Source organism: Gymnoscopelus microlampas (genome assembly GCF_963454915.1).
Source record: "Gymnoscopelus microlampas genome assembly, chromosome: 1".
NCBI classification, from domain to species: domain Eukaryota; kingdom Metazoa; phylum Chordata; class Actinopteri; order Myctophiformes; family Myctophidae; genus Gymnoscopelus; species Gymnoscopelus microlampas.
Window position 1 is genome coordinate 21675791 of NC_139962.1, and position 14999 is coordinate 21690789.

Sequence of the window (14999 nt, forward strand, 5' to 3'; positions counted from 1 at the left end):
ATATCACAAAATCTCAGCTGTTTATCAGCGGTTTTGTGTTCGCTGGCTCCCGGGTTGCCAGATCATGTGCGCATATCCCCCCCATAGATGTTTAGAGTTAGTGATATCGAAAAACGGGTTCCGCAGTTCCATGCACATGGTAATGATCAATGGCTGTGTGCAATTTCAGATCAATAGCTATAGCCACTGAGGAGAACCGGGCAGAATTTTTTTTGGGCTCAGACGTTTGGTCTCAGAGGTTTGTGGAATTATAGGAGGACTAGACCGTCACGCCAGGGACGCCCTAAATGTAGTGTAATGAAGGGGGGGAGTCATGTAGTGAGGCCTCAATGTACTGCAGAAGTAGAGAGAGCATGTAGTTCGAGTGACCATCTGTTTGTATTGAGAGAGAGAGAGAGAGGCGCAGGCAACTCGACAGTAATATATTGCGACGCATTGTGGCCTTGTAGATCTGCTATTTTCAAATGGCTGAAAAGTATATAGGGCTGAAGTGGTTAATATATGTGTGGAAATAATAATCAAAATCTACAAAGTAGATATTGTAGCCCTATTATACATTAGTATAATGTACACGTTCATTGCAACAGCTGTCTCTCTGTCTCTCTCTGTGGAGGGAGCATGGTCGAGTGACCATCAGTTTGTATTGAGAGAGAGAGTAGACAATGTTGCCATGTCCATTAATTGTAAGCGACTTGTAAGTGACTTTGAGCGAGGAGGAACGGAGGCAAATGGAGGAAAATTCACAGACCGGATTGCTTATTTCTCGCGCGCAACCTGGCAACGTTGATTCTCCGTGAAGACTCTAGCGTTGTTGATAATGTTGTCTTTGGGATGTACATGGCAAGTGAATGACGGACATATTACCGTGATTGTGGTGTGATAGAGACATGACCAAAGTGAAAGCAACGGCGCGGGTTGAAGCGAAGTGGTCGCGTGTGTTGTTGTTGTTGTGGGGATTTCAATGGTGGCTGCATCGGTGGTCGGTGCTCACGCTAAAGGGAACAAAATTGTGTACCCGTAATGTTAACAGTTTGTGCTGGTCGCAATTAATTATGCTCCGAGGAGGCAAATGTGTGGTGAGCAATGAAAAGTAGCCTACGCCACCCGTAAATTAATCGCGCACGTTGTGGCTTGTGTTGTTAGTGACATGTGATATGTTGTTGTTGTGTTTAGTGCGAAACAATGAGACGGAAGTGAATGATGACGGAAGACGGGACTTATCTCTAATGTATTATAGGATTGTATCTATGCTAGAGGTCTTCACGGGTAAAATATAAACACCCAAACCAAATGGACCTGTGAACATTTTACCCGGAACCGAATGGACGCCGGCCTATTGTCCAATATGAAGGACCGATACCTGAATGGACCCACGAAAATATTTCCCGGAACCGAATGGACCGGGCCATTATTAGAAATCTGAGTTCCGGACCCGAACAGTACCGAGAGCTGTCGGACCTCGACCCGTAGAACCATGACATACCAGAACCAAACCCGTACATAACCCGAGGCCCCGAAATACCTGAATGCAAAATTGTTTGCCAACATCATTTAGGCTACAAGTTGTCCAGCGTTAAATAAGACAAGTGTCATATTTTCTTTACCTAAATGTATCCTCCATGGTTGTGATGTAGAATCCAAGTCAATGCTCATTGGACAGTTTATAAATACAAAATAAATCCACGTTCTAGATGTGTGTAATCCTTCTTCATTGCCACCTATAATCCACGTTAATTTCTGTTGTTTAACATTATAATTTGCTTTGGAGTTTCCATTGTGCTTTGCAGAGCATACCGGGTAACAACACGCTATGACAACTCGACTGTTTTACCATTTTGAACCATTAACCAAAACGTTACGTTAATCAACAATATTTGGTATAACTGGCGTATATAAATGATTCGGTCACATGTCCAAGGATTCGTCAGTGATGTCACATCACTGACGAATCCTTGGTATCTTTAAACCAGCTTTAAACCAACTTCGAACATGGCGTAGCGTCCGTGCTACTTCCGTGTTTTATAGCAGTGACATCACTGTCGAATCCTTGGTATCTTTATCCTAGCCTTTCAACGTGTGTGGTGTTCAGCGCCATCAATACGCGCTGTAGTCTTTCACGCTCCCGGTAGTGAAACACTAAACAGGATTATTATTTCATGTCAACATTCAAGTACAACTATCAGAAGATAACTTAGGTAAAGTAATGCGTCACCCTGTAAGTTTAACTAGTTTTACACCTGTCCAAAGTTGTTTCTGATACAGACAGAGCCTTCGGTCAAGATGATCATCAAGGCTAATACAGACAAAGATTTTTTTAATCATCCTATCCTTGTTAATATATTGCCATTTAGGTCAATGATATAACATGATGTAGTGATATGATAATATGAATAGCAGCCAGTCATTGACTGCGTCACTGCCAGTCAACTGTCTTCTGAGCTTCCCTCCCTCCCTCCCCCCCTCGCCGTCCACTATTAGAAGAAACGTCCATTTCACAGTCGGAGCCCCAAGACCCCCCCCCCCCACCCTTGCCGGGTCCACTCGGGTAGTGGAACCGTCCATTACTGTATACAGTAACAGTACAGTATGGAGCATGTTCATGTTGTCTCATTAAGATCTTTGCATTGCTTCCTCTTCCAATTGTAAACCTAACTTCAAAACCTGCAATGCCAGCAAGCAACTCCTAACCAAACAGAATATCAATAACCCTCCCCTTTAAGAAGTAATGGCCAGCCCAGCTCACCTCTGAAGGTGACTTTGGTTTAGTAATGGCCGCAGCGAGGCTGTGGCAAAACTTACAATTGATTTGCAGTAATACCCCCCACCCCCAGCCCCACCACACCCAAACCCACCCGCTTATGATTAAAGGCCATGCATCAGATATTGCTGTATGCTGATGCCAAGGTCATTTGGAACATAAGAATGATATAGTCTGACGTTAGCCCCCTTTGCCTCCGAAATGGGCAGATGCTTTGCTTTAGAAAGTAGGTTGCCAAGCGTCTGCTTTGATAACCCACGGGTGCTGGCTGAGAGGAGTTGGCAGGCCTGTAAAGAGAAACTCCCCATGCATTTGCTCTATGTGGATGGACTCTGCCACATTACCATTTAGAGCACAATGAACACACAACACCATACGGCTGTATTGTCCACAGGGGCGCACGTAAAGGGATGCACATGCACACTAATGCATGCAGTCACACACGCACGCACGCACACACACATGATTATTGCAGGTATCTGGAAGACACAATCTAAGAGGAACTTAAAGGAAGACTTCACCCATTTTCAACCTGTCTTCATATAATTGGATCTTACTAATGATGGTGCCATATGACAATATGGCACCATTGTTGTTTAATCTAATTTATTCTCTGTCTCAGAGGAGGACTGTGGACAGTTCAGAAACCTGTCTACCAGGGACATCATCGATGGGGAATCCAAGCTAATAGAATCTACAGGCTTTCTATTCCTGGAAAGTTAGCATGCTATAATGGAAGCCATTGTTCTCGCGTTTATACAAATTGAAATAAAATATAAATACAACTTCCTAATGATGATGTCACTGGTAGACAGGTTTCTGAAGTGTCCACAGCCCTCCTATGAGACACAGACTGAGTAGGAAAAAAATGACACGATCTTATCAGGAGCCTTAGTGAGGATATATGAAGATGGGTGAAGTCGTCCCTGAAATGTTGTGCTTCAGTGTAAGGAACATCCTCCTATAATTCCACAATATCACTAAATCTCAGCTGTTTATTAGCGTTTTTGTGTTCGCTGGCTCCCGGGTTCCAAAAATTGTTCTGCCCAGTTCTCCTCAGTGCCTGGAGCTATTGATCTCAAATTGCACACAGTCATTGACCATTACCATGTGCATGGAACTGCGAAACCCGTTTTTCAATATCACTAAATCTCAGCTGTTTATTAGCGTTTTTGTGTTCGCTGGCTCCCGGGTTGCCAGATCATGTGCGCATATCCCCCCACGGGTATGGTCTAGTAATTCTTGTTTTGTTTTACCAATTTCAAACTCGTGACTTGAAGATCATTATTATTTATGTCATATGGAGACACACAAGCGTTTTGCCACTAATTATTTCATTCTAGCCACAACTTAACACTCAGTATCATCTGTTTAAAATAAAGTCTCTCAAACCTGACATGCGCAGAATAAGTGAATTTAATTTCCTTTATATTGATCACTGGAATTATTTGAAAGTATCCATGAATGTAGCATCCTTAGTATACTGTAGCCTGGGACCAGACGAATCTGCCAGCTAGTGCAAAAAAGAAAAATAACCTCTGCGATTTGGTCCTGGCAACGCTCCGTTGTGAATCCATTTCCTGCTCCCGAAGTCTGGGGTGAACAATCAGGGCCCAGTATTCAAATATGGGAGACTGTAATTGGTAGTTGGTTGTAGGTCTAACCAATTGCTTTTTTGTGTTTTGATCCCGCCCCCTTGGACAAAAAACGTCCTCATAGAAGCACCAGACTCATATCCACGCAGGGATATAGTCTGGTTACGCGAGGCTAAGTATACTGTGCATTGCAGCAGATGCAAGCAAGTTGAAACATTTTGTCTGCCATATGGAATCATGTGCATTTCTCCACTCATTTATTCAGGTTGTCCTATGCTTTGTCACCCGTCTGTACTGTATCATCACCATATTCAGTGTGGTTCTGTGTTCATACTGCGTGTCACAGAACTCACTTCAAATGAACTGCATGGAGAGAAACGGGAGTGTGACATTTAAGGCCTCCGTTCTCTCCATTAATCATTGTGTCACATTCTGGAGGAAGTGTCAGGTTCTTAGTCTTTCATAGAAAGACTGATTTGCTGCCCAAGACTGATTTGCTGCCCACAAGTTTCTTTGTCCTGGCATGGCATTCAGAGCATTCAATAAAATTGTTTTTACCTTGTGTAAAAGTGTAAATCATGTTGCTTTCTTTTTTTCCTTTTCTTTTTGTATTTTGTGGTAAAGTTGACATTTTCGCATGAGGGTCACACAAGAGGAAAGGCCATGGGGTCACCAAAATCAGCATGGTTCATCCTCTGTGGAACATGATGCCAGTTTGTGTGCAAGGTGCACATCAAATTCCATCATAATCATTTTTTTTTGTAATTGAATGCCCTAATTTGTCATACTACAAAAAATAAACATTTTTTGTTTTTTGTTTAAGTGTGTTTCTGGGGGTTTTCTAAATATTGAAGCAATGAAAAGTATTCAATAATTACTATATTGGATCCATTGGAACACACAGTTAATTGTTGAGGAAGGTTTCCAACCGACAACATGATACAGTATAAAATATTCATAGTCTTTGGAATAAAATAAAATGTAGTTTTAGTCATATTTTAGTCATCTGAAATGTTTTAGTTTTAGTCTAGTTTTAGTTGACTAATCATAAGATTTAGTTAATTTTAGACAACTAAAATGTATTTTTGGCAGGTTGTGATGGCGTTGCAATGCCTGATTTAGCTGACTTCGCCGAAAATAGGCGATCCGATTGGTTGGTTGGTTGATTGATTGATTGATTGTTTGAATACTTTATTGGGCAGAAAATGTAAACAGCACGGAGGTAAAAGGAAAACACAAAAAAGTCCTGGGGACTTATTTCCATTGTGGTCCTATGTATTAAATTCATCAACAGAGCATTGAATATTAACACATTAATACATGTCGATGTGATGGGGTCAGTTTTGTAACTACATGTTTATCAGTTATTTTATGAGTTGTGTGCATCTGTGTGTTATCATTTATGTTATACATTGAGTGTATATGTTGGGTTGCAATCTGTACTCTGCTACTGCCCCAAGAACAGTTCCATGGCAACAAGGGCGGATCCGCGGAGCAATTAACGGTGATCAGAGGCAGCGGTGTGAGGAACACAGGTTCAAGTTTAAGGCCACTCAACACAGGGCAAGACAGAACGCCACGGAAACAGATCAGACAGGACGCCACAGCACGCGCAGCACAGGACAATACAGCACACACAGCACAGGACGCCACAGCACGCCACGAACGCAGGGAAGCGTGGAATAAGCGTCACACAGCCAAAACGACACGTCTCAACGGAGCATCGGTGCAGCCGAGGAAGAGAGGCAGCAGCCGGGTTGGACGGCCGTATGCAGATCGGCACCGACGGTGCTGTTTTATCCACGAGAGGCTAAAGTCAAAGAGGGGAAGCCGAATCAACTCAGCAGAGGGGCCAAGTTACGACTTGCCCCTCTTAAAAGCTAAGTACCCCTCTTGTGATGCTGAACGGCGTGTGCACCGTGTACCTGTAGTGCTGTTTGTTTTAAACTCATTATTTTAGTCCGTTGCATGTTAATAGTTTATTTCAGCCCCACATGAAGGCTCCAATTTGGGGACATTTTTAATTCATGTTGAACACTACCCTGGCCTGGGTTATTATTTGTTGCGCTCTTTGATGTACTGTTAACCTTAATACTTTGTAGCTTTTATTTTGTGTGCAGTGATTTTAGTGTTGTGACAGTAGGCCGTTGTGGGATAGTTTGATTTACGTGAATTATTTTATTGATCCTTAACACATTCCCTGCCAGAGTTTATTCATAAGGTACTCACCCACTGCCAGCGTTTTTGAGTTTTATAGCCTTTTGAACCGTTCACAAAAAAATTATATCCATTAAAATCCGCGATCGGATGGTGTTTATAAACAGCAACGACGGACGTACGAGCCATCATAATGTTTACACTTTTTTTTTCTTTTTCTTCTTCTGTGGTATCAGCGGCTAAAAGAGGCTGCAAACGTCATATCCGTTTGGCTGTGACGTGGCTGTGACGTTTCCCCACCGGCCATCTTAGATTAGCTTAGCCTCCGATCGGCTATCAGATCGTTTTTAAACACAAAGAGGATAACCGTTCGTCGATCAAAGAAAAGAAAATACAACCGGAGCTTACCATTCGTTTTTTAAACCGTGTGAAAACCATGATCTTTAGCCAAAACCAGGGAAAAACAGTTTTTTCAAGATAAAAAACGAACCGGAAACGGTTGTCGGAAATGTTCTCATAGGATGGGTCAGAAGCGTCATGGGGAAAAAAAAAAAATCAAGGATGGTACCAAAATATTTTTTTTTCGTTATCAAACCACATAAAAAGACGATCCCGAGATATCTCGGGATACGCAGGTAACGGGTGGATTTAATGTCCCGAGATATCTCGGGATTGGCAGTGTTAAAGGAGACCCCTGGTAGAAGAGGAGAAGAAGAGGAGAAACTATACGGACTATATGGACTGTGCTCTACTCCTAAAGCGGGATCATACGGACATTATTAAGAGTAGGACTGTGATCACCTGTTGTATCTGTTTTTTATCATTTTAATTTTGGCAATAAACTTTGTTTTATTGCACCCTTGCTCTTATTGTTTTTGCTCTGCTCAACCCTGGTATTAAGAACCTGTTCTGTAGAAGTGTAACTTGAGTTCCTGGGCTCATTACCCTCCAGGTGGCGTAGTCGGCTCTATAAATAATATTGTGTTATTTCCACCTTGACACATCATCAATAAATACAAATAGCTATATTTACAGAGGCAAAAAGGGAAACATGGTAGTGTATGACCCCTCATTTCAATGGCAAATTAAAAAAGAAAACAGTGCTACAACATCCTACAAGCTCACAAGGAAATGAGCCCTCTGATTGTGTTTTATCCTCAGTGATGCTATGTCTGCATGTCAGAAAGAGCTATTTTGCGTTTTTTAAGTGATATCACCAAATAAAGTCAATCAATAAATCAATAACAATGCGGTGCAGCACGACACATTGTGAGCTTGTAGATTGGCTAGTTTTGGAGTGACAGCTAGAAACTATTTTTAGTCTTCATAGCTTAGTTTTTATTTAGTTTTCGTCAGTGAAAAAAGGTAGTTGACTACCATTTTTTGTCATAGTTTTAGTCAACGAAATTAAGACAATTAAAACATGTTGTCTGTAAACTATTGGATAAACTATGCCATGGTGGATGTGTAAAGGCTGTGGGCTCTCAGCATACAGACATATAGAGCTGCTAGCTTGTTCAGCACCGGCAGGCAAACCTACAGCTATAAAAGCCCTCACATGCATTTAGATATAGAACACACACTGATATGCAAAGCGGGTTCAAAACCATTATGTCCTAATGGATCTTCTAACTCAGTCGTGTACTCAATCCATTTTGGTGTCACAATTTATTCTATAGTCTCTCCCTCTTTATTTCTCTCTCTCTCTCTCTCTCTCTCTCTCTCTCTCTCTCTCTCTCTCCTGTATTTGGTGATTTATTGTGACTCAGAGGTATAGAAGAGGTGAGGATTTGGATTTATAAAAAAAAAAAACATTTGGCAGCTAGCTTGGTGACCAACATATTTGAATTCAATTCATATTTAACTTTTATTATTTCAACTGTGTACTGTATGGCAGGGTCCAAGCTTCTCCCTATACATCGCTATATAAATATAAATGCATCTTACTCAAGTAATGAGCGCTTGAGTCCTCAAAACGTTGTGGGCTTGTAGAGATTCTATTTCCGTTACTTTTTGTGTGACACTGCCGTATTACAAATGATAACATAAGGCGTACATGGTAAAAGGATGACCAATAGCATTATATTTTTAAAAGATTTTAAAAAACAATCTTTTAACGTTTTTTTCCCCTTAAATAATGCTATTATTATACTAGAGGTTCGGGCCGATACGCAGCCCTCACGTCACACTGCCAATCCGAACAATATGTCTGAGTCATAGTGTTGGGGACTTTGTCAGAGTAACCTTTGTACCCATCTGTCTGTGTCCCTTTTGTATATGGACATGCCTGTTTCTGTCTGTCTAACTGTGTCCCTTTTATGCCCATATATGGAGATATCTGTATCTATCAGTCCTTGTCCCTTTAATGCCCATATATGGAGATTCGTATACGGTACACGGCCATATTGGAATGCCAATATATGGGCATATTGGTTGGATTGGCGGTTCTGGACAACTGGATATCCAAACTACTCAACGGCGGGCACTACACTCCCTCGAGTCCTTGCCGCTGCGCACGTGGAGTTTGAAGTCGGTCGGTCCCATATATGCACATGACCATACATAGGCATAGCGGTCGGAACTGGATCTCTGTATCAGTCAGTCCTTTTCCCTTTTATGCCAATATATGGAGAGATCGCTGATGTCATCAGTATATGCCCATATATGGGCATGCCCCCTGTAAGTGTCTGTGACACTTGTTCCTTTTAACTTCAATTGTTTTCTTTAGTTTGAAGTTAATTTGTTATTTACTTTGCTTATTTTGGTTTACTTTATTTTGACACTTCCTGTGTGTTTTGGGCGACCTTTATTTTGACACTTCCTGTCACCAGACCGGACTTACCTGAGGCATGCTAGCTTCACAGACAGATCCACTCACTCAGTGACGGTCAGAGCAGAGAGACGCACGTTTGCACACCAACGTAGCCCGACACGGTACTGATGTTTGTTTGTTTGTTCTGTAGCCTACTTGTTACCTGTAACCCTGTATTCTGCACTTTAAGTGGGCATTTTGAGTAAGGTTGTTTATATATTGTTCACAGTGTCTGTTGTGACTTGGTGCAACGAAATGATTCCTTGAGTTACCTGATGCCAAGGTGGTTTTGTATGCAGCCCATAGCACCCCTGGATAGCGGAGTGAGGTACAGGAGTGTTCTTTTGATTGTTTGTTTAGATTTTCTTTCTGATTTAATTTGGGATCTATTAATTTGTCTGGTATTTTGATTTGGTTATGGTACATTTTCGTTTGGTATTTGCATTTATTCACTGAATTATATTCAACTATAAATTAACTATTTTATTGTTGAATTGTACTTTGAAAGTGATTGAAATGCACTGATTTTATTGTTGAGTGAAACTATGAAATGATTTAATAGGATTGTAACATTATTTATTTCTATTTTTATAGTTTTCACGGTGTTTGACAGAGCTTCACGCTGTGTTGAAGAAAAATAAATACACCCGTTGAAACCTTCCACCTTCGTCATCATTCAAATCCAAGGGCCGCTACACCCCCTTTTGTGTTCATATGGAGCTGACATTTATTTCCGGCTGATGCCATGACGACACGTTGAAGGTTAGACAACACACTCCAAATTTGGGCGTAGCTGCACTGGGAACTCCTACGGCTGAGTCAGATTGAAGTGAGAGGTCCGCCCGCCCTCAATCCCATTAACCATTTTAGTATAGGATTAAAACAGGCTGATAGAGGTTTTCTGCCCAAAAGGAACAATATCAAGTTAGAGACAATGACCTCAAAAGGAACGTTCAGTAAAAATAGACTATACCTGAATAACATGTGCCAACTATGTGCGGCCTGTACTGTATATGAAGTCCTCCCCTGTGTGTTCTATTCATGGCAGACTGGGTCACATATCTATAGGATGGAACTGAAGAACAAACACACAGTGCATGCATGCATTGTGGATATTTCACATTGCAGGTTTTTAAGGTGACATCTGTTCTTCTTGCTTGTTGAATTTGATTCCCCAGAGTTCTTTCTGGTTACGTATGGCTTAATGGTAGTACTGGTTTCTAGGCTGGTCCTCACCTACTGTATTTCATTTTAGATAGATCAAATTAAACTTTATACAACTTGTTAACATGATTTCAACAAGGCGTTTTAATTCAATTCCTTTTCATTTTGGCAGGCCTGTTCCCTGTATCACTGACAGAAATGAATGAATTAGTGAATTCATAAATTAATGGATTAATTAATGGTGATATAGGCCATGGCACCCCCTACCTGCAGGATATGGCCCCGGCCCTTGTTCCCTTTATCCAAAACACTTCAGTCAGTCAAAACAAAGGTAATAGTAGGTCATAGATTTCAGACTTAGTGGAGACCCATACCCGTACCATGGTCAACAATGAATCCACTGAAAGAGTTAAAGCTTACAAGTACTTAGGGATAGAGATTGATTATGAGCTGAAGTCCATTGAGTGTGCTACTGTGAAGGTCACAAAACTGCAGCAGCAAACATTCTTTTTTTAATGAAATTGCACACTCTTAATGTTGATCAATACCTCGTGCAACTGTTTTACAAGGCTATACTACTGTAGCATCCTGTCCTTTGGTCTGATTTGAGTGTTTGGCAGTATGTGCAACCAAGACACTTAGACCCACGACTCACTCTCTACACACGACACATTATCTAAGCCACCAGGGCACAAGGACAATTCTGCAAAGGACAATAAGAGGTATTTTGTTCATTCAGCAATTAGACCATTAAACTAGAATGATATGAATGCTAGTATTGATTAGGGCCATACAAAACTATGATTTACCCCATACAATACCAGTATTGTGCAACACGCACGCACGCACGCACGCACGCACGCACGCACGCACGCACGCACGCACGCACGCACGCACGCACGCACGCACACACACACACACACACACACACACACACACACACACACACACACACACACACACACACACACACACACACACACACACACACACACACACACACACACACACACACACACACACACACACACACACACACACTCACTCAGTGTTTTGTATTCGTGGTACCTGGGGCCTGGACCACCTGAATTTCCCCTAGGGGATAATAAAGTTGACCTGAATCGTTACCTGTCAGGAATGCAGACTCATCCCTATCAGCACCACAGTCTGAAAAGTCTCTTCAGACTCCTCCTCACCCCATAGCAATCCTTCTTTATTTGTATGTTTTTAGTACTTGTGGCCTATTTAGACAAATGCTAGGTTTGATTTCCACCCCCTAGTTACTTTGTAGCATGTACTTATTTTCTTGGCGCTGTTAGTTGACTGGGGTTAATGCCACTTACTCTGATATTTTACTTTGTTAGTCACTCTAGATATGAGCGATATGAGGCAGCACAACAGTTAGAGTTACTGATAGAGCAAGAAAAAGTACAATGAGATGGTATTGCTAATCTCACATAGTTGTTTGCTGCAAGCAGGCATATGGAGGCACATTTGAACCTTACGCCCTCAGCCACATGCACTCACACCTACACACTCAGAGTGTCTCTCTCTCTCTCTATCTCTCTCTCTCTCTCTCTCTCTCTCTCTCTCAATCACACACACGCTCACACAGTGTACAAACTCCATCTGTTGATAGGACCTGACCTTTGACTAGCCACTCTACTGCTAGCTATAATTGTGATTCTGGTGTTGCTGATATATTTGGAGTGTAACAACATGGAAGCCTAAAAGCACAAAGTCTTTGGTAAAGCAGTATAGTATGTCTTCTAGGAGTTTTATTGAACCTTCTCTGTTGCTGCTTGATTTGTTTTCGTGGTTGGTAGAAGAAAGCATCATACTTCAGATTCTCCAGTTGCCACTTAAAACAGAGCCTGACTGAACTTATAATGTATTTAATCAACTCTCTGGCTCATGAATACAAAAATAATAATTAACTTTCAAGAGAAACAAAAAGATGTATTTGCATGAAAGTCAGAAAAGATAACAGAAAGAGAGAAGGAGAAAGAAGAGTGTGAACAAAAGCTTAGATGTTACTATAATGGACCCGTCTAAATGAACCTTTTCATGTTCCATTCAGTTTAGACTAACACCTCAGAGCATTGTAGTAAAGACTGAGGTTCAAAATAATTAAATGTAAATGTCAGGTCACTCTTTGATTAAAAACCTCTCGCATTTTGTCCGCCACGGCCCGTCATTACAAGTCAGACATAACCCCACCACATGCCCATATATGGGCATATACTGATGACATCAGGGATCTCCATATATGGGCATAACAGGGATAAGGAATGACAAATACCGAGATCTCGATATATGGGCATATCGGTCGGATCGGCTGTGCGACGTTGATGTGAAGGCTGTGTAGCGGCCAGAACATCTAGTTATTTAAGAGGGGGATATAAAGGGTATATTTAGCTTAATTAGAGGTGTCATCAGTAACCAATTGAATATTGAATCTTTTGTCTGTTCAAACTTTGGCAACATTTCCTGTGCTGAGACATCCATTAACATTAGGCGTGCATGGGATCGGGTTTGACCTAAATACAGTTAGTCTACACAATTAAATATGTGTTAATGTAACTCTGTAACTTACTTAGTTATTTGGTGGGATAAACACACAATCAAATATACTATAAAAAATGTATTTGTCTTATCTTGTGTGTTTGTTTGATAATAATGAAAAGGTATGTTTTGTTCATGTGTCATGGCTTTGTGATTGTTGCCACTTTGCTTGCTTTCTCTATAAGTTCGCTATGTCTGTATTCCAATGTGACCAATTGTGACTCTTCTGTCTAAAATGCTCTATTTATTTCCCATTATAGAACTTCATGCCTCCTTCTCACCATCTCTGAGTACATTATATCATTTTATATCATGCTGTCCTTGTTTCTTCTCTCACTCTCTTTGGTCTGGCCCCATTTCAATCACACCACTTAAAATAAATGTGAGAAACGCCGCTGTTTGAACAAACTGTCTTTGGTGACTTTGGTCCTTTGAAGCGTGATGAACAAGCACCTCTGATGGCTCAGCACATCTCTCATTCCGTCCATCTAATCCTCAGTCATTCAAATCTTTTCAAGATGTCAAGACTTTTTTCTCTTCTTTTTGGATGTTACATTGTATGAGTACATGTTGAGTTCCCTTGAGTCAATAATGATGGAATTAATGAAGATGACAGGTCTTCAGGTAATAGCTGATGTTTATTGCAGAGCAGTCCATGAACAGGTTAGCTAAGCAGTTGTTCTCTGGTCATCTTATTTAAATGCAAATCACTCCTCCCCTCTCTATTATATACAAGGTTATTCTATCTTTATACCACCAATCACATGAAGTCCACTTTCTAGTCACGGTGTGATGACATGCACTCCGTCTTCAATTATATTTTGCCATCTTCCATAGCACATGTTCAGACACCGTGATCCACAGATATCAATGCCACTGAACGTATGTCTAATGACTAATTAAATATAACTAAGTAACAGTTATCTAATTACTTAGTAATCAACCGTCTATAGCCTGCTGAAGCAAGGCTTAGTACACATTATGGTACAAGAAAAAACGCATATACCATCACCACACATTATTCATTCTGACATACACAAGAAGGCCTTATGTGCCATGAGGCACAAAGTGCTTACAGTAGGTCACGTGGGAACAGGATGAGTACACAAGAGTACAATTCTTTGGTTTTGGTTCTTCAACATTGTGGCAGTAATAGCAACATTATGTTGGTGTGTGTTTAAATATAAGGCAGGTGTACAGTATGGGTGGGGGGGCTATGGGCTTTGTTTGTGTGGTAGGCTACCTCTAGAGCACATGGGAGTTATCATTTTCAAAGCTTGTTATTGTTCTTCTGGAAGGTCTGAGCATTCATAAACCTGATAGTCTGGGGGGGAAGTAGCTATTCCACAGCAGCCTACTACCAGTTGCCTTCTGGCTGAAAAGCCATTTGGGCAGCATCTGAAACAGTCTGAGGTGAGACTTGGTTGGGATTTTATTTTCCTCCCTCCTTTTAACAGGATAAGGAAATCCAAGTCATGGTAACAGATAAGGAGGAGTTCTGGGTCCGGTGTAGGGCTGGGCAATTAAACATATATCAAAACATGGTGGCCACTCACTTCCCCACCCAGATACTTATCCTGCCGGTCCGGAGGAATCAAACTGGGAACCTTCCGGTAACACATATTCCTCTCTAACCCTTAGGCCACTGCTGCCCCAAATCATATCCCTGAGGATATGAAGTTTCTGTTAAATAAACTATAGTACAGACATAGCAGACTGCTACCATATTTTTATCATTGCAGTTTGGAGCAAAGGTTAGAGTTCTGACACTTGATGGATCCCAATGTGTTTGCCAGATGGAGACGACATACTGTATGAACAAGGGCAGGAAAGGTGTTCCATCTAGCCTGGTGAACTCTATTACAACCAACCATCTCAAACCCCCCTCCAATGTGTTTCTGCCCTGCATGACCTGCTCATATCCAGCTAATAGTACATATCATCGTTG